Source organism: Periplaneta americana, chromosome 6, assembly GCF_040183065.1.
Source record: "Periplaneta americana isolate PAMFEO1 chromosome 6, P.americana_PAMFEO1_priV1, whole genome shotgun sequence".
Taxonomy (NCBI): domain Eukaryota; kingdom Metazoa; phylum Arthropoda; class Insecta; order Blattodea; family Blattidae; genus Periplaneta; species Periplaneta americana.
The window spans coordinates 33767296-33789061 of record NC_091122.1 but is presented as its reverse complement, the minus strand read 5'-3'; the positions used below and the strand labels follow the sequence as shown (position 1 = coordinate 33789061).

Here is a 21766-nt window from a genome sequence, read left to right as displayed (position 1 = left end):
ACAGAAATGTGTATAGTAATTCATAAGAATTTATAATTAATAACGGTTGTGGGGATCCGGTTGTGTTTGTTGTTAACTTTTATATAAGAAATATAATGCAACTGTTAATAAATTAACTTTCGTATTGTGGTATACATATTTAAGGTTATTGGATACTACCAAAGAGATAGTACTGTTTCTTGTTCAATTAACATTGTGAAGTGCTTCTCTCTGGCGTTAAAATAAGTAACGTAACGTTCGTTATGCTTGGTGTGTGTTCTGTGTTTTTGATCCATTGTCTGCTATAAATTGAATGTTGTGATATTTTCTAATATCTTGCTAGAATTCTAGTGCGATTTACATCACGGTGTTGTACACGCAATTTATCGTGAGTATTATCCATTGTCATAAAATATCAAGGTCTCTGTTGGGCATAATATCAGGCTATAGTAACCAAATAAACGTGCACATTAAAAATATTCGAATTAGATAACATTTTCATGGGAGCACATTTTTGTATTTATTTATGCTGGATCTTTTATTGTACTTCATAAAATCCAGCCATTAAATGTGTGTGCTTTTTTTTTAAATTATTTAATTTACCTTACCTATACTTTTTGCTTGTGCAAACAATTTATTACAATCGTCTTCTTTACACAGTGTTTGGTAGGTACGATAATTTTTCTTAACAAACAGTCATTTCATAGACTGTTTTTTCACTTGTGTAAATAGTTTCTGTAATATGTACACAGTAAAAAAAAAAAGGAGATATTTTAGTTATTCAGTGAGTTTCACAATCAGTGGAACTTCGTTTTACTACTGTTCAGAAGTTTCCGACGTTATTACAACACTATTAGCCCGCCAAATGGTGTACATCTAGGTGCAATATTATACTTCTGATATCCAAGAACATCGATGTTGGTTGTCACAGTTACATAATGCATCGTCTGCAAGCTTCGCGTTTTCACTTACATTTCACTTTTCTTTGAGCTTCCCCTTCCCTTTCTGATTAGACTATAGCAATTTTGGATTGAGGTCATGGTTAATATAAAACACTATTATGGTTTGTCAGGCTGTTCAGTGTTTCTAATCCATTTGCTACCTGAAACCGCATAATCATATTGTGTGCTGTAATATCATACCCAAATATTTATTTTAAAACATTCATAGCCCTATAAGCTACATCTTCGTGCATAATACAGATGTAGATGCGATTGAAAAATAAGTATCAAGGTCTATTTTCTGTCTGTAATTATTAAGTTTCAGTAGGGTATGGTACAGAAAAAAAATTGTGGTCTTATACAAAAAAAATTGATAATTGCATGATTGTGTTTGAACCAAAATATGTTTTGACGTATTTCAGCTACATATAAATGATTTCTGAATATTCGTTTAGATGTAGTCTAAGTGAAAAGTGAAGACATATCACTATCAGTAACAAATAAATTCACTCAGTTTACCTGTATATAGAGTGCAAAGGCCATGTAAGAAGGGATTGAGCTTATACTGCAATAATAATAATAATAATAATAATAATTTTCCCTGATGTTTGTTTGAAATGTGACGAGTTAAAAAAAGTTTGAATTAACTTAGCCTACTGAATGAGTGTTCATAGTAGGCCTAATCTCTTTTACTAAGTCGCTAGAATTTTATTCTATAGGCCTATATTTGAGAAGTTGATTTCAAGTAATTTTGATAAAATATAGCCTATATGGTATTTAACTTAAAGAAGAGTCTCGAGGTAAAATTTTATCAAGATTTTATAGGCTTGCTACTTAAGCGTAAACAGGCCTACGTTTGTTGTTATTATACCTTGTGAAACGTTTAATATCTGTGGTCATATCGCGTGTTAGGATCTGTGGATATACCAGTAGATCGTTGTTACTATTGTTTAGTTCCTGTTTCTGTTGTGTGTTGTACATGGCTTGTGTTCATATACCTAACTGATTTCAGACTTGGATTAATGTTTATGATATTGATGATTGAGACGGTATGTAAATTTCCAGTCAGGCATTTGCCTTTGTGACTGAAAAAAACCATGAAAAACCCCAGTCAGATTGACCGGCCACGGGATTTGAAACCGGGACCTCCCGAATAAGAGTCACAAATGCTACCGTCTGCACCAACTCGTTCTATTATTATTATTATTATTATTATTATTATTATTATTATTATTATTATTATGTAAAATTTAAACTCAAATGTCAATTCTGAAAGTGAAGGAGTAATGTACTTCACTTCTATAAGAGACTGTGTTATCTCATAATTTTTAGTGTTTCTTAAGTAATTACATGGTTGGGATTTTTCTGAAGTTTTCCGCAATGTAAGGCGAATGTCAGGTAATCCCACAATGAATTCTTGGACTCATCTCGCTAGATACTATTTCGCTATAACCATTCTCACGGACAACCTCGTCGATATAGCGTCATTAAATAACCAATTAAAACTTCAATTAGCTACTATATGTAAATTGTGAGAGAAGATGAAATTACGTTAGAAAAGTTATTTTGGTTTCGGCCTAATTAGATTAGATTTGCTTCAGTTTCGTCTGATACTTCAGAAATTGTAGTAAAATCTTTGTAAAGATTAAAAATGTTCTTTCACAGAAGTCTAATCATAGTTAATTTATTTGAGCATTTTTCATAAAGGGATTTGCAGTTTCTGTGCCTAACGAGATTTATGTTTTGGCAGAGCTATTGCAGGGCAGGTTTTCTCTTAGTAGTATAACTCGACCGAAGCGAGTGGAGGCGCGGGCATAATGTGAACTATAGCGATGAAGCTATACGAATGCAGAAGCAGTACAAGTGGCGCTCCGGGCAGCAGGACTCCACTGGCTTTGGTTGAGTAATACTTCCATTTCCCAAGCAGTAACATTATTGCCAAATTATCATTCTAGTGTTTCTTGATTAGCCTTTGTAGCTTAAAATTGTAATTTAATATGAAATTAACATAATATAACATAGATATTTGTTTCTGGCCTTAGTAATTGATTATGGATAGGTACTACTCGTATATTTTTAGTACATACACATAAGGAAATTAAATATGTAATACCATTAGTTTCTGATTAAATTAATTACTCTACTTCATCATTTTGAATTTTTACAATTCCTTATTAGTAGTCTACGTTGAAAATGGTGACTTTGTACTACTATTTCTTTAATCATCCAGTTTCTTTAAATATTTCTTGGGTGAATTTTTATTACTGTACTGCCATTATAGGAAATTAAAAACAAACACTGAAAATAGCCTACTTTAGTTTTGTAGTGTGGAGTAGTAGAAACTCGATGTGATCACTGGGAGGGCTGTGGTACCACCCAACCCACCCTAAATAGGTTCCTTACTTATATAGGAAAATCGTCGTACTTGAAGGAAGAAGGCGGCCATATTTCGTCGTTGTAACGTTATTTGAGGTGGAGTGGGAGAATGATTGCAGTGTCGCCAACTGTGGTAACCATTCATATTATCTTACACATCTAACAAAACCTAACCTAACCTGCTACACACCTATTGTAACATTCCTAACGTTTAGCACACCTGTTGTAACATTTCTCACAGTTTCATTTCGTTTGCCGATATTGGCATCCCTGCTACGCCTCTGCTGGAACTCAAGAGTCATCTAGTGGAAGTGAAGTGAAACTGCTATTCTGTTAATAAAGTTTTCGAAGTTTTTTCTGTGCTATCTGCAAGAATTGTTGTGTCATTGTAGTGATAATTGCATTTATATTTTACAATAAAAATTGAAATGTGTCGTGGCTGAGATAAAAGTGTTCTAAATTGATTTACAGCGCCACAATCCGAGTGATAAACGTGTGAATATTCGTTAGGAGTCCATTGGAAGTGGCAGTAGAGTAATAAAAATTGACCATTTCTTGAATTACATCTATATAATTACCGGTATATATATATTTAAAAAAGAAAGTACCCTGGCTCTAGGATTTCAGTAGTGCTGGCAATAGTTGTCTGCGTCGTCGTACTCATCATCATCATCATCATCATCATCATCATCATCATCATCATCATCATCATCATCATCTCTAGAGGAATATTTGTGGAATGTGAGAAGAAAATACATGAGTTCGAATCTAGATAAAGAGATTGTTAGGACCAGGCAGTAGACCTCACTACGGAATTCTTTAAATATGAATGAAACAATTTTTTATAAATACAAAATTTGACGATAAAATGAAAATCATAAAAGTGCCCTGGTGCCGCCCGGCCTGGAAAAATAGTACCTTTGCATTGTCAGACCTCAAATACACCCCTATACACACACACACGCACGCGCGCACACATATTAACTTACTGCCATAAACTCTGAATTTTTAAATTACATTCTCTGTCTCAAATGTTAAGCCTTAACTTTCTTTGTTCAAATGTAAGCAGAGTTTAGTTTTTTATTGGTTTAATTTACGACGCTTTATCGACTGCTATGGTCATCTAGCGTCTGAATGAAATGGAGATTATTATTATAATATTGCAGTTGCAAAGTGGCCACGTTATAATTAATTATCTAGTTAATGAATTAATGCCTAATGTGGTGCAGGTGTCCCTGATATTTGTGTTGTTTTTTTTCATGCAGTTTCCTTCTACCAATCACAGCTCACAAATAATGCAGTACTATAAAACTTATAAAGACCAATGATTTGTGCATTTGTAAAATTACTGAACTCCCTGTTCTAAATACAAACAACAAATTAATAATAAAATAACTAAAAAAAAGTAACACAAAAATACATGAATGAAAAACATACAAATAAATAAAATAATAAACTTACCAGTTTAAGCAGACAGTTTTATTGTGAGACTTAAACAAAACAAAATAAATAATGAAGTAAATATATAACTCATTTAACTATGCTGACAAAAATAAATATCAATGTCCAAGAAGCACATATTCCCAAGAATAAAGACAAATTAAATTCCACACGAGAACTGAACACCTCTTCATCGAACACAAACGAAGAAGACGAAATTCATTGAAATCCACTTCAACCAACAACAACGTCCATCCTCAAACACATAAGAAACATTGAATGTAACCAACTTCTTACAATTACTGCTTACCACAAAACAGGTGGTACAGAAAACACGAGAAGAAACTTACGAAATTTAAATAAAACCAATCACATTTCTACATTAAAGAAACAAATTGAAACCCCAACACTTCCAAAACAAAAATATATCGAAATAGTCGTATATCGCAATTAACCAACCACAAAAAATCGATAAAAAACAGAGAACAGCTAGCGCAGAAGACAAAGTCTTCAGTGTAATAATGATATTATTATTATTATTATTATTATTATTATTATTATTATTATTATTATTATTATTATTATTATCCTGAAGTTACATTCCATGCAATTTAAAAGTCTACAAATGTTCGAAACCTTTCCTGGACGTTGGATTAGTTGCAGGTATAATTTCTCTACATCTCGGTCTGAACTGTCACCGGATTTGAATTCTTTCGAGTTTATGTAAGAATATTTGATGATCGTTGTTTGATACGAAAGGGAAAATGTACCCTCAAATTAAACATGTGCGCTAAGGACTGGAACCAGCATATTTGATTGCATGTGTGGTTAATTTTCATGACGAAGTGAGCTGTGTGTTTGTGAAGGCAGTTTTAGATATATCTTGTTAAGAACTAGAACAATACACGATGGTTATCATTGCTCATTTTCATGATGATGATGATGATGATGATGATGATGATGATGAAGAAGAAGAAATAACAAATATGAAATACTTTCGAAAATCCTTTTAAATTACAAAATAAAAATATATTTTAAATACCGGTACATGTATTTCAAATATTTCCCAGCCCTACATGACAGTTCTGAATAGTAATTGTTTAGAGGGTGTGAAGTAAATATTACCTCCTTGGTTTGTACTGACTTGGAAAGACTGTTAATTAACTTTAATATTTAATATGTCGACATTCCATTGAAGTTTACAGTGCAATGAATACCATATTACAATGAGAGAATGAAGTCTGAGAGAAGAACGTTTCTCATCTGAAATCTGCAAACAATGCAGAAAGGCGACTACTCGTGGGGGTGACGAGTTGTGGTGATGTCTTTTAACTTGTATAACTAGTCTGTGTTGTGTAGTTTATATTTGGGTATCGTTTCAAGGTTAACCACGTATAGGGAAGCGAGAAGGTTATTCATGGGCAAGAAGGTATGTCGCTGACGTTTTCTTGGCTTGTAGTTAGTTGTGTCGCCGGTTTGTGTGATCAGTAATCTCAATGAAGAAGGCTTCTCAGCTTGGGATTATCCGTACCGGTTTTAATGTCAGTAGGCTTTATTAACTCGACTGTTGGTTGCCTTGGTTGAACTACATGTATAGGAATGTGAAATGTAGCTGGCATGTCTTAACAGACGTATTTGACGATATAGTAATTAAAGTTGGACGTTTTGTCCTGTCCCAGCTATCATAGGATTGTACACAAACGACTGACGTTCATGTCTTGCGATTAGCAAGGCTACCGCTTGAGGCAATATAAAAGCACAAGAAAAAGGTTCAAAATACCCTGTCCTTCGGCGAAGTTGATGTAAATCTCCTGCCAGTTTCTGAGAATATAATTATAATAAATTATTCAATCAATAAGCTGTACAACAGTCCTGCAACAGATGAAAATAATAGTGAATGTGGTGATGTCGATGATTGTTGTTAATAATTGTTTTATTTATTTTTTGTGTAACTTTTTTAATCTGCTAACCAACCGCAACATGTTTATAATAATAATGATGATAATAATAATAATATAATTACAATTGGCTTTTAAAGAACCCGGAGGTTCATTGCCACCCTCACCTAAGCCCACCATCGGTCCCTATCCTGAGCAAGATTAATCCATTCCCTAGAATCATATCTCCCTCAAATCCATTTTAACCCCTTCAGGTCTGGTGCACATTATAGTGTACATTGTTTCTTTTTTTCTTATTTTATTTTTTATTTTTATTTTATTGGGTTATTTAGCGTCTGAATGATATGAAGGTGATAATGCCGGTGAAATGAGTCCGGGGTCCAGCACCGAAAGTTACCCAGCATTTGCTCGTATTGGGTTGAGGGAAAACCCCGGAAAAAACCTCAACCAGGTAACTTGCCCCGACCGGGGTTCGAACCCGGGCCACCTGGTTTCGCAGCCAGACGCGCTGACCGTTACTCCACAGGTGTGGACTTTTTTTCTTGTTTGGAATGTCTTCGATACTTTTAAATATTTTGAAAAATTCATTGTGATAGAAATGGAGAATATTATTTTTGAAACATATCTGTAAAAGGTAAAAGGTAAAGGTATCCCCGTAACATGCCATGAAGGCACTTGGGGGGCATTATCTGTACCTGAATTAAAAATAAAATTTAAAATTTTGGGACCCCAGGGGAAAAATTGTCCCCAAATTTTGATTTTCTGTGAATACTTGATTTGGGAATTTTGGATTCCCAGAATGATTATGTGACCAGTTTTTTTTTAAATTTTTTAAAAATATAAATTCAGGTTATGCGTGGTGCCGACCACACCACCTCATTCTAGTGCCGAGATCATGGAAAGCATGGGGTTCTACCTCCATGCCCCCCAAGTGCCTTCATGGAATATTACGGGGATATCTTTACCTTTTTTTTTTTTGTAAATTCAGGTTAATATTATCGACCCATCTACGTCTCTGCCTCCCCAAAGGTCTTTCTTCCTCAGGTCTTCCAGCTAACACTCTATATGCATTTCTGGATTCACCCATGTGTGCTACATGCTCTGCCCATCTCAAACGTCTGGATGTAATGTTCCTAATTATGTTAGGTGAAGAGTACAGTGGGTGCAGTCCTGCGTTGTGTAACTTTCTCAATTTTTCTGTAACTTCATCCCTTTAGCCTCGAATATTTTCCAAAGCTCCTTATTCTCGAACACTCTTAACCTCTATTCCTCTCTCAAAGTGAGAGTCCAAGTTTCACAACCATACAGAACAACCGGTACCGGTAATATAACTGTTTTATAAATTTTAACTTTCAGTTTTTTTGAAAGCAAACTGGATGACAAAGAATAATAGCAGACATTTCCCGTATTTATTCCGCATTTAATTTCCTCTCGAATGTCATTTATATTTGTTACTGTTGCTCCAAGGTATTTGAATTTTTCCACCTTTTCAAAGGTTAAATTTCCAATTCTTATATTTCCATTTCGTACTATGTTTTCGTCACGAGTCATAAGCATATACTTTATCTTTTCGGGATTTACTTCCAAACGTATCTCATTAATTGCTTCAAGTAAAATTCCCGTGTTTTCCCTAAAAGTTTGTGGGTTTTCTCCTAACAAATCACGTTATGCACATAAACATGTAACCCGTTCAGTTTCATACTCTCTTTTTTCCTGGACTTTCCTAATGGCATATTCTGGAATAAAATTGAAAAGTAAAGATGCTAGTGCTTTAGCCCGCAGTGAATTGGAAAAGCGTAGGCAGAAACTGTCCTATACGGACTCTGCTGTATGTTTCACTGAAACACATTTTAATTACCGGTAATCGAACAGATTTCTTGAGAATACCAAATTCAATAAGAATGTTATATACAATTTCTCTCTTAACCGAGTCATATGCCTTTTTGAAATCTATAAATAATAATAATAATAATGATAATAATAATAATAATAATAATAATAATAATAGTAGTAGTAGTAGTAATGATAATATAATAATAATAATAATAATAATAATAATAATAATAATAATAATAATAATCGCTATGCATTCAATTTATTGGCAATATCCGAGAATCCGTTGGCCTTTTATATAATTATGACGGCTAATCGGAAATTACGACTTTATTAATGTAACCAATAGCATGTACTGAATGTAGTTAGTATTACCATAGTGTAGTATATACTGTCACGAAGCTCATACATAAGGAATGTGCATTCAATGACAGTTGAACTTTAGTTGCTAGCCACTAGGATCGCTACTATCGCCTCATGACAGACAATGCGAATTAGTACCGGGACAGTCTATTGTTCTTAGTACTCTCAGTTGCTAACCGCTTTAAGCATTGTATCGCGAGAAATGCAAAAAGTCACCTCAAGCTTCATGACTGTATGTACTAGACTGTGTTATTACTTCACCACAGATGGATAGATATGTCCATTTTTACATAAATTGTACATATGATGGTTAGGTTAATTTTTACGTAATAAGCTAAAAATGTCTTTCTTGTTCTTAATTACCCATGATCGAAGAGTTTACAGATTTTAAGCTGTAACAGTCCATGTCTCAAGACACTGATTGGAAATGAAATTCTTATGAAAATAACTGGCCTTGAAAGACTGTAGATTAAACACATTTGAATACATTATTACAAAATCAGCCCTTGTCAAAATTGTTTTTTTTTTTTTTTTTTTTCAGAAGAACAAGAAAAAATAAAAAGAACAACACATGTCAGCTGTTTTCGTAAATTGGTGTTTATCCTTGTGGCTATTGCACCTGACATGGGTCGTTTTCGGAGTCTATAAATATTTCAAATAGTAGCAACTGTATCCTTAACTCAATTTCATTAAAAATCGGCTAGGGTTGTTTTTGTAATAATGTCTTCATTTTTAATCATAATTTTTATTTTCTTTGCGTGACATAAGAATATTTTATTTTTTTATTACATGTTATTTCAACGGAAAGGCTATTGCACTTAATTGTTACGGTTTTAAAATACTTAACAGTTTCTTGTTGACTGCTGTATAACCTTTTTTTTTTTGTTAAATAACCAATCTTTGACATCTTTAGTGAGTTTTAATTTTGAAAATCTGTTAGTTGCGCTACGAATGTCTGTGGAATGATACTTGTGGCCTATACAGGGTGATTCAAAAGTCCGACGACATAGACAAACTCCGTTATTACTGCAGAAATGGAAAGAGCAGAAAGTTGTCAGAAATATGTAGGTACAGTAGTTATGAATCTAACGTGCTTGAATTTTCAACATAGAATGCACCGTTGTGATTGTACACTGGTACGAGCCTCAATTAGAAGGTAAATGGTCTGTTGTCACATGTTTCGTTCTTGATGGGGGCATTTACGTTATCGAAATGACCATAGTGTATCGCGTAAGTTACGACATGATGATAATTAGCAGTGTTGTCAATATAAGTTCAGGGAAAACTGGCATCCAAGAATGAAATTCCTCTGAATTTTTATGCTATCAATGTAAAGAAATGTTTCTTTCCGCTGTGAGAAGTTAAATAAGCGCCAAACTCTGCATGTTAACTATTTTTGTCCGTTAAATAATACGTATATAAAACTAGAACTAGTGGAAAAGCCACTAATTTAGCAGTATTGGGTCTGGCGTGTGTGTCGTACTAGTGTACAGCCTCAACAATGTATTCTATGTTGAAAATTCAAGCACATGAGATTGCAATCTGCATATTTCCAACAACTTTCCCCTCTTACCATATTTCGCTGTTTGCACTCTGAGTTTGTCTATGTAGTCAGACTTTTGAATCACTCTTTATAACGAGATGAATGATTCAGATTGTTTTCTCTAATCTCTTGCTGTTGGCAATTATGATTTGTACAGATTTTCCCAGCTCAACATCAGTAATGCGTGCCTCTAAATCAAGTATTTCGAGAAAAACTCTAATTTGGAGCGTTTTTCTTATTACATTTTATTGGAAAAAGTTAATATTAGGTTGGTGCATAATTCCGTAGCGATTTTCATAAGTTTATTAAACATATCAATTACACATAAGAGATAAGTTAATCATCAATAGTATGTTGTCCTTCACTATTTACAACAGTCAGTCAACGCTAGATTTGTTTTTCGATTCCAAACCTATAGAAATCGCGTGGTTTTGAGTTAAAGAAGTCGTCAAGCCATGATCGGAGTGCATTTTCATCCGAAAGGAAGTTCTTTGAAGGTTGTCCGATAGAGAGCGGAAAAGGTGAAAATCTGAGGGCGCAAGATCAGGTGAATAAGGTGGGTGCGGAATGACTTCCCAACCCAACTCATGGATAGTGTTTTTTGTCAGGTTAGCAGAGTGCCGACGGACGTTGTCGTGGAGTAGCATCACTTCGCTCAGTCTTGTTGGTCGATTTTCTTCGATTTCGTGGTCAAGACGTCTCAGTTAGTGGCAATAAATGCCGGCAGTGATAGTTACACCTCGGGGAAGCAATTCATAGTACAAGACAACCTCGCAGTTCTACCAGATGCATAACATTATCTTTTGTGGATGCGCGGTGGCCCTTGTACTGGGAATTGCTTTTTTGTTCGGGTTCAACCATTCCTTTCTTTTTCTTATGTTAGCATAAAGACACCATTTCTCTTCACCAGTAACGATATTGAATAAGAATGTTCGATGTTGTTCACGAATCAATCTATGACGAGCAAGTAAAGATGCACATATGGCCACCCGCTGATTTTTGTGGTTTTGGCTTAGAGCATGTGGTACCCATACATGTGATTTTTTAACCTTGCCCATTGAATGCAAATGTCGCACGATGGTGGAATGGTCTCAGTTCATCAAATTTGCCAGTTCTCGGGTACATTGACATGGATCATTGTGGCTTAATGTGTTTAAACCGTCTTCATCAAACCCCGAAGGTCTTGCTGAACGTGGAGTGTCACTAATGTCAAAACGTCCCTCCTTAAAACGAGAAAACCATTTTCTTGCCGTGCTCTCTCCGATAGCATTGTCCCCATACACGGTGCAAATGTTTTTGGCCGCCTCTGCTGCTTTCGCCCCTCTATTGAACTAAAAAAGAAGAATATGTCGGAAATGTTCCACTTTCTCCACTTGACACTCTATTTTCTAGCGTCCACGGTTCCACTCACTACCTTCAAAAATGAAAACTTCAATATGTAAACTCAAGCACAACAATTGAACTTCAAATAAAAAAATGACAATTGATAAATAAACTCATAGCAACCTGATACTAACACGCGAAATAAAAACATTAGGAACTTATGCACCTACCCAACCCTGGGCCACAAACTTGAAACGGTGGAACCAAAAAGGTGTACTAGTATGGCCGTCAAATTACCCATAGTTCATCTCTTTTTCCGGTGTGTTTATCAGCATTTTGTTCATATTATTACGATTACAAATTGTTTCGTGTTGTGAATATTTCAAAAGTGTAGTCAAGTTCAGCAGGTGTTATTTTTTTTATAAATAAACTAATATTCTGTTCGGCTCAACTGTAGAATATATTCGTTGATATGTTCCCGTATGCTTTAACATGTGAAGGAGTGCCAACATCCTTCTTGATAAAAGAAAGAATGTGGAAATGAAATGTCCAGTCGTGGCACAACCGTAACACTTTTAATAAATATACAATGAAATTTACATTGATGCAGTAATCTGTTAATACTCCTGTTACCCCCGCATCCATTCTAAACCGTTTACGTATGACCGAAACCGATAGTAGCAATTTAATATTTGGCGATTGGCGGTATTTCGCGGAGGATTATGGGGCGTAGAAAGCGTAGTGTGACGTCATATCCGTCGCACCGATATCAAGCATATTTGCTTGGAGTGCTCCCTCCTTTCTTTTTATCCTCTCAGCACCAACCCAGTATTTCACTAAAACATCAGCCCAAAAACACCAACATATTTTTCCTGAAACGTAATGAAAACGCATGCCCTACAAGTCCTATAACATACTATGTTACCAGTTAAAATGGCTGAAATATTGGTGCCTGATCTCAGAACAACCAAAGTGGTCTATGAAAACAGTTGCTTTGTAAAACATAAATTTCACATGCTGTATCATAATCATTACCTCCTAGAGATGGGTACGAAAAATGCTTGATAAGATAGATCACTGTAAGTCTTGCAGTGTACATACAGCACAAGAAGTAGAACACCTTATCTCAAGTAATTACAGAACAGTACAGACGCGGCAGTATTTTCATAAGGACGTTGCCAAGTATTCACCAGTGACAAATGATAGACCGAGGTTGCATATAGCTCGCACGCAGAGGTAACGAAAGTCGTGTACGCAAAACGGGGTTATTTTTGTCTTAAGCGTTGTGAATTCCTGTTATCGCCTTCTAAACTTCCAGAGGACATAAGGAGACTTCAAGTTTATTCTCTCAGTGGATATTTCTGAAACCGGTGCTTTTGGAGAATCAGAATTCGTTTAATAAATATTGAGGAACAAAGTTCTTGCGAAGGTGATGGATATTATATACATTTCCGGTTTAACGAGCCTGTAATTGCAAATGTTCATTTTTTTCATTTCATAGTTTTCTGCCCAAAGGCAGTGCTTTCACTACAAACCCAGCATTCGCCAATCTTTCCTATTTTTTAAAATCTTTTTCTTAGTCTCCGCATATGATACATATATCTTAATGTCGTCTACCATCTGATGTCTTTGCCCCGAACTTTTTTCCCGCTCACCATTCCTTCAGTGAATCCTTCAATAGGCAATTTCTTCTCAGCCAGTGACCCAGCCATTTCCTTTTTCTCTTCCTGATCAGTTTCAGCATCATTCTTGTTTATTCACTCTTTCCAACACAGCTTCATTTCTTATTCTGACTGTCCATTTCACATGCTCTATTCTGCTCCATATCCATATTTAAAATGGTTCAAGTCGTTTCTTTTGGCTTCGTCGTAATGTCCATACAATTTCACTCTCCACACAAAGCACTCCACTAATCTCTTCGTTATTTCTTTTTCCAGAGCTCCGCAGAAGATGCTTTTTTAAGTTAAAAGCTTCCTTTGCCATTGCTATCCTCTTGACTTCCTGGCAGCAGCTCATGTTACTGCTTATAGTATACTCCAAGTATTTGAAGCTGTCCACTTGCTCTACTGCCTCACTTAGAATTCACACGTTTACCTTCTTCATTTTTATCCCGGTAACCATGATCTTAGTCTTTTTTGCATTTATCTTCATCGCATACTGCTTACAGCTGTCATTTAACTCCAGTAGCATGTCCCTTATTATCATGTCCTCTACTGCTAACATCACCATATCATCAGAAAATCTTATGCACTTTATTCTACTTCCTCCTATTGTCACCTCTCCCATGTTCTGAATACAGTTCTTCACTAAATCCTCCAAATAGATGTTGAACAGGGTAGGTGATAAAGGACATCCTTATCGTACTCCTCTCCCTGATTGCAAATTGTTTACTTTTATTCTTCGTTCTTGTCTGTCTGCCCACAAATTATTTTTTAGTGTCTCTCACCTTTATTGATGTACAGTAGAGCGTCTCGTTTAGGCAGAGTGAAAACGTAAACAAAGTGCAGGAAACATGTGGGGGAAGGACGAGCCGTACGATAAACACGAGGGATGCACAAAGTTTTAGTTACAACATTTATGGCGAAGCATTAATTGAAATTATGTTTTCCAAAAACACACAAAACAAAAGAACACAAATTGCATAACGTTATCATATACACATTTTATCAAACAAGCAATTGTAACGTTGAAATAATTCAATATAACAAATCAAATTTTGCTACTTATGATGTTGCTTTCGAGCAGCATTTTTTACGAACATGAATTTCATTTTCTGTATGACTAACATAACATCACCGTCTTCTGTGGCAGAATTAACAAAACTATAGTATATTGGTCTTAAGTGTAAGAGAGATTGTAGCGTAAGTAATCGAAAGAATTCACTTGCTCTATAATGTCTTCATCTATCGCTGTTTTTCTTCTGAGTGGGTTTTAATCCGATGGAAGCTATGGTTTTCGTTTTATTGGTGGATGTCTTTAATTTGTATCGATTTTAAATTTTCCGTAATTTATGTACAGCTCGTTGTGAATTATTTTCAGTGTCTGTTAAAATTATTTGATAAACTGCATATAAATTACGTATTTAACTGTGCGTTTCCTGTCATGTACTGATTTATTTTATTCTTGAGGTATACAAATTTTAGAATATCGGTGATAAATAGAACTTTGGTTGGTTTATTAATTTAAAATTATTACTTTATTATTAACCCGTAATTGGTGAGGTGGTGGCTGTGAGTACCCCAGCCATTGTAAGAAAAAGAAACCTGCGCGAGGTGAATGTGCGGAGATACTCGTATATTTTTTTTCATTGCTTATTATGCTGCCTGCTTCCCTAATTTTGAAGAAAACCTAGTTAAAACAAAAATACTTGATTATATAAATTAAAAATTCAGTTTGATTATCTGAGTGCTACGATACAAGTTTCTAAGTTGGGGTAAATGCAATCCCCACCTCACCAGTTACGTTACTAGGAAAATACCTCACTACTTACGGGTTAATGTTGAATTTTATCCTTGTGTTTACATGCACCCTACTGTGTAAGGCCTTAAACAGATGTGACATTTCATTTGCATTCAATATTTTCCGAATCATTGGTCTGTTTACTATGTCAAAAACCTTTTCATTATCAATAAAGATCAAATATAAGATACGTTACGGGTTAATGTTGAATTTTATCCTTGTGTTTACATGCACCCTACTGTGTATGGCCTTAAACAGATGTGACATTTCATTTGCATTCAATATTTTCCGAATCATTGGTCTGTTTACTATGTCAAAAACCTTTTCATTATCAATAAAGATCAAATATAAGATACGTTACGGGTTAATGTTGAATTTTATCCTTGTGTTTACATGCACCCTACTGTGTATGGCCTTTAACAGATGTGACATTTCATTTGCATTCAATATTTTCCGAATCATTGGTCTGTTTACTATGTCAAAAACCTTTTCATTATCAATAAAGATCAAATATAAGATACGTTACGGGTTAATGTTGAATTTTATCGTTGTGTTTACATGCATACTGTGTATGGCCTTAAGCAGATGTGACATTTCATTTGCATTCAATATTTTCCGAATCATTGGTCTGTTTACTATGTCAAAAACCTTTTCATTATCAATAAAGATCAAATATAAGATACGTTACGGGTTAATGTTGAATTTTATCCTTGTGTTTACATGCACCCTACTGTGTATGGCCTTTAACAGATATGACATTTCATTTGCATTCAATATTTTCCGAATCATTGGTCTGTTTACTATGTCAAAAACCTTTTCATTATCAATAAAGATCAAATATAAGATACGTTACGGGTTAATGTTGAATTTTATCCTTGTGTTTACATGCACCCTACTGTGTATGGCCTTAAACAGATGTGACATTTCATTTGCATTCAATATTTTCCGAATCATTGGTCTGTTTACTATGTCAAAAACCTTTTCATTATCAATAAAGATCAAATATAAGATACGTTACGGATTAATGTTGAATTTTATCCTTGTGTTTACATGCATACTGTGTATGGCCTTAAACAGATGTGACATTTCATTTGCATTCAATATTTTCCGAATCATTGGTCTGTTTACTATGTCAAAAACCTTTTCATTATCAATAAAGATCAAATATAAGGTACGTTACGGGTTAATGTTGAATTTTACCCTTGTGTTTACATGCACCCTACTTTGTATGGCCTTAAACAGATGTGACATTTCATTTGCATTCAGTATTTTCCGAATCATTGGTCTGTTTACTATGTCAGAAACCTTTTCATTATCAATAAAGATCAAATATAAGGTACGTTACGGGTTAATGTTGAATTTTATCCTTGTGTTTACATGCACCCTACTGTGTATGGCCTTAAACAGATGTGACATTTCATTTGCATTCAATATTTTCCGAATCATTGGTCTGTTTACTATGTCAAAAACCTTTTCATTATCAATAAAGATCAAATATAAGATACGTTACGGGTTAATGTTGAATTTTATCCTTGTGTTTACATGCACCCTACTGTGTATGGCCTTTAACAGATGTGACATTTCATTTGCATTCAATATTTTCCGAATCATTGGTCTGTTTACTATGTCAAAAACCTTTTCATTATCAATAAAGATCAAATATAAGATACGTTACGGGTTAATGTTGAATTTTATCCTTGTGTTTACATGCACCCTACTGTGTATGGCCTTTAACAGATGTGACATTTCATTTGCATTCAATATTTTCCGAATCATTGGTCTGTTTACTATGTCAAAAACCTTTTCATTATCAATAAAGATCAAATATAAGATACGTTACGGGTTAATGTTGAATTTTATCCTTGTGTTTACATGCACCCTACTGTGTATGGCCTTAAACAGATGTGACATTTCATTTGCATTCAATATTTTCCGAATCATTGGTCTGTTTACTATGTCAAAAACCTTTTCATTATCAATAAAGATCAAATATAAGATACGTTACGGGTTAATGTTGAATTTTATCCTTGTGTTTACATGCACCCTACTGTGTATGGCCTTTAACAGATGTGACATTTCATTTGCATTCAATATTTTCCGAATCATTGGTCTGTTTGCTATGTCAAAAACCTTTTCATTATCAATAAAGATCAAATATAAGGTACGTTACGGGTTAATGTTGAATTTTATCCTTGTGTTTACATGCATACTGTGTATGGCCTTAAACAGATGTGACATTTCATTTGCATTCAGTATTTTCCGAATCATTGGTCTGTTTACTATGTCAAAAACCTTTTCATTATCAATAAAGATCAAATATAAGGTACGTTACGGGTTAATGTTGAATTTTATCCTTGTGTTTACATGCATACTGTGTATGGCCTTAAACAGATGTGACATTTCATTTGCATTCAGTATTTTCCGAATCATTGGTCTGTTTACTATGTCAAAAACCTTTTCATTATCAATAAAGATCAAATATAAGGTACGTTACGGGTTAATGTTGAATTTTATCCTTGTGTTTACATGCACCCTACTGTGTATGGCCTTAAACAGATGTGACATTTCATTTGCATTCAATATTTTCCGAATCATTGGTCTGTTTACTATGTCAAAAACCTTTTCATTATCAATAAAGATCAAATATAAGATACGTTACGGGTTAATGTTGAATTTTATCCTTGTGTTTACATGCATACTGTGTATGGCCTTAAACAGATGTGACATTTCATTTGCATTCAATATTTTCCGAATCATTGGTCTGTTTACTATGTCAAAAACCTTTTCATTATCAATAAAGATCAAATATAAGGTACGTTACGGGTTAATGTTGAATTTTACCCTTGTGTTTACATGCACCCTACTTTGTATGGCCTTAAACAGATGTGACATTTCATTTGCATTCAGTATTTTCCGAATCATTGGTCTGTTTACTATGTCAGAAACCTTTTCATTATCAATAAAGATCAAATATAAGGTACGTTACGGGTTAATGTTGAATTTTATCCTTGTGTTTACATGCACCCTACTGTGTATGGCCTTAAACAGATGTGACATTTCATTTGCATTCAATATTTTCCGAATCATTGGTCTGTTTACTATGTCAAAAACCTTTTCATTATCAATAAAGACCAAATATGAGGTACGTTAAATTCACGGAACTTTTTTCAGTAATTTGTAAAGTTATTAAGACACCTGTGCACCGTCTGTTTTTTCTGAAGCCATTGTGCTCTTCTAATAAAGTTTCCACGATTGGATTGATGCTTCACTCTGGAAATTTAAAAAAACTCTCGAATTCTTCAAGACCTTCCTAATTTAATTGCGCTTAATTATTGACTTTTGTATTTATCTTCATCCCATACTGCTTACAGCTGTCATTTAGCTCCAGAAAATTTATAATTCTATACGACTTTTCAATGGGGAATTCTTTTATGTTCACCGATACAAATTAGGCAATAGGTAACCACATTCAAGATGTATCCTCGTTGTAGTTTAGAGAAGTATTTGTTGGTATAAATCTCTCGCGAGACCAGCACTTGGCAATGTCAAAACAAAAATCTCCGTTTGACTTTGCTCTCTAAGCCGCGACACTCTACCTGTCTGACACCTTGCCCTTCGAAAGGTTAATGGTGTCGGGATTCGATCTACCGCCGTGCGAGACAATGTAGTGTGCAGAGGCAAGCAAGCTCTATCTCACCCACGTACGCATAAAGCACAGCCTTGAGTGTGCTGCTTGGACCTTTGTTGGAAGCTCCCATTGTGTGTCGTGGGAGTCGCTTCTCGCCGTTATTGATACCCATGTTGTACAGAGTGAGAAAGTACAAGATTTTGCTTTCTTGGCGTCGTCTCTTCTCCGTAACGATCCTCCTTTTCTTGTGAATACCCACTGCAGATTCCAAGAATATAAACAACGCATTCATGATTCCATTCCATTTTGCTGCGTTTTCAGCTGTGTGTTTCACCATTCCTCTCTTAGATTGACTGAGCATATTGGGAATTAAATCCATGGCTTCCCCAAAACACACCATGAAATATATATTATTTTAATGTACCGAAGTACATATGATATTTCCATGCAGATATTCTGCGTAATCATACGATGAAAGAGTAATGGAACAGAGAAAAATTCTCTCCGGCACCGGGATTTGAACCCGGGTTTTCAGCTCTACGTGCTGATGCTTTATCCACTAAGCCACACCGGATACCCATCCCGGTGTCAGACAGAATCCTCTCAGTTTAAGTTCCAACTCTGGGTTCCCTCTAGTGGCCGCCCTCTGCACTACGTCATAGATGTCTACGAACGTAGGACCGAAGTCCACATATGTGCTGAGGTGCACTCGTTATGAGTGACTAGTAGGCCGGGAACCGACGGAATAAGCGGCGTCTTAAATCACGAAGTGATTTACGCATATCATATATATTATTTTAATGTACCGAAGTACATATGATATTTCCATGCAGATATTCTGCGTCATCATACTATGAAAGAGTAATGGAACAAAGAAAAATTCTCTCCGGCACCGGGATTTGAACCCGCGTTTTCAGCTCTACGTGCTGATGCTTTATCCACTAAGCCACACCGGATACCCATCCCGGTGTCGGACAGAATCGTCTCAGTTTAAGTTCCTAGAGCTGAAAACCCGGGTTCAAATCCCGGTGCCGGAGAGAATTTTTCTCCGTTCCATTACTCTTTCATCGCAACGCTATGAAATGTTTCACATAAAACAATTTTTTTTTCTCGAAAAGAAAACAAAAGCAAATAAAATTGTATTACATGTTTTTGTTTCAAATATCTCAAAGAATAACGCCTTGAAATTAAAGACATTACTGACGGTTCACTCTGTAGATATAATTTAAACAACACGCACGTAGAACAAGTAAGAATGCCAGGGGTATGCACGCAGTTTGTCTTTGTAATAAGCCCGAATTACTTTTTTTTTTACTCGTTTATTTAGAAACTTAGCGTCGTGATAGCGAGATGGTATTCGGCGAGATAAGGCCGAGGATTCGCCATTTATTATCTGACATTTTCCTTACAAATTGAGGAAAACCTCAGAACAAACCCAGCCAGGTAATCAGTCCAAGCGGGAATCGAACACACGCCCGAGTGCAACTCCAGATCAGACAAACGCGCTACCGCCTGAGCTACGCCGGTCGCTCGGAACTACTTTTGCCAGTCTATGAAGGCCATGAGCAAAGCAAGTCAAGTGAGTGCAGAATCTTGATCTTCCGACTTTTTACATGTAAGGGGCAGAGGTAGTTAAGAAAAGTAATACGTTCTCTCATTTAACATTAGCATGTGACCACAGAAGAGACATAGAACTCAAAAAAAAAATTAACAATTATTCCATGAATTACTTTTTGTACCACTGCTGATGTCAGAGGAAATTTTCTACAGGGTTTATCAAGTGACAGTACGTCATCAGTAGCCTAACTCAACATTTGCTACATGTTGTCCAGCTGCATCGATCGTTTTGTATATCACAGGACTGAGCGCTATTAACCCAATTGAGTTACTGCAGATTTCCCCTAATCCCCAGTCCATCTTCCCCGGCTGAGAAGAGTATACCGACAGTTAAGCATTGTTCAGTGACGGATTGCATAATAGCTTTACGAACTTTCGGCTCTCGCTGATCGCCTGAAATCCATCATTGATGCACAGTGCCCACTGTGCGTTTGTTATAAGGCAGTGTAAGCGGAAAGAACATGGGACGGGGTTGCAGAGTTCCGTTCCATTTCCCCGTTGTGCCCAGGGCTGGTATATCGATAGGCTACCCATATGTTTTTTGTCAGCAACACTATCTCGTATAAAGTTTATAGTTCTTTCATAACATGATCTGCTAAGTAATGAGTTCGCGTGGTTTTCATATTGGACATTTTTCTACTAGTATACTTTTCCATAAAATTTGAAAAATGTTTATTTCCTACTTTATAGAGAGGAATATTAGAACAGATAGTAATCCGACACAAGTCATAACAAAAAGTTGAATGATCATTTGTTAAATCTGTATTCTAATTTGAGCACTAATAAAAAAGTTTTAAAATTTCTATGTAGGTAATATAGAAAACAGTAAGCGATAGCAATAGATATGCTTAAGCTCATATCTCTTAAATCTGACTTCGCAATCCCCAAGTTCCCTATCTCAGAATACTCTGTAGAACACTCCCTATTTTGTTTAATTTTTGGATGCTTTTACAGAACCACCCTGTATATTTTCCCGTTTGCTGATTTGTATCGGTAGTATTCCTACTCTTAACTTTTGAATAATAATAATAATAATAATAATAATAATAATAATAATAATAATAGTACATTATGCAACGAGCCTATAATGGTAGTAATTAAGACGCTAGTATATTTGTTTATGAAACGAGCGCAAGCGAGTTTCATCATTTTCATACGAGCGTCTTAATTACCATTATAGGCAAGTTTCATACGACTTTTTATGCTCGACCATATTTCTAACTTGAAATTATTCATAAGCAGGGAACGGATTTATATGGACTAAAAATATATGAAATATGTAAATATATATGTAGTTATTTTTACCAAAATATGGAATTAAATATGGATTTTTACCAAAATATGGAATTAAATATGGACTTAAAAT

The 21766-nt window shown here is 35.1% G+C and overlaps 1 protein-coding gene across 2 annotated transcripts in view; it reads left to right on the top strand.

The window, feature by feature from the left end:
• The first annotated feature begins 211 nt into the window (after positions 1-211).
• LOC138701185 (dnaJ homolog subfamily B member 6-B-like) overlaps positions 212-21766 on the top strand; it is a 461685-nt gene continuing 440130 nt past the window's right edge. For both annotated transcript variants that reach the window (XM_069827816.1, XM_069827814.1), the window contains exon 1: positions 212-367. The gene's annotated coding sequence lies outside the window, so the exon portion shown is untranslated. The remainder of the gene's footprint in view (positions 368-21766) is intronic.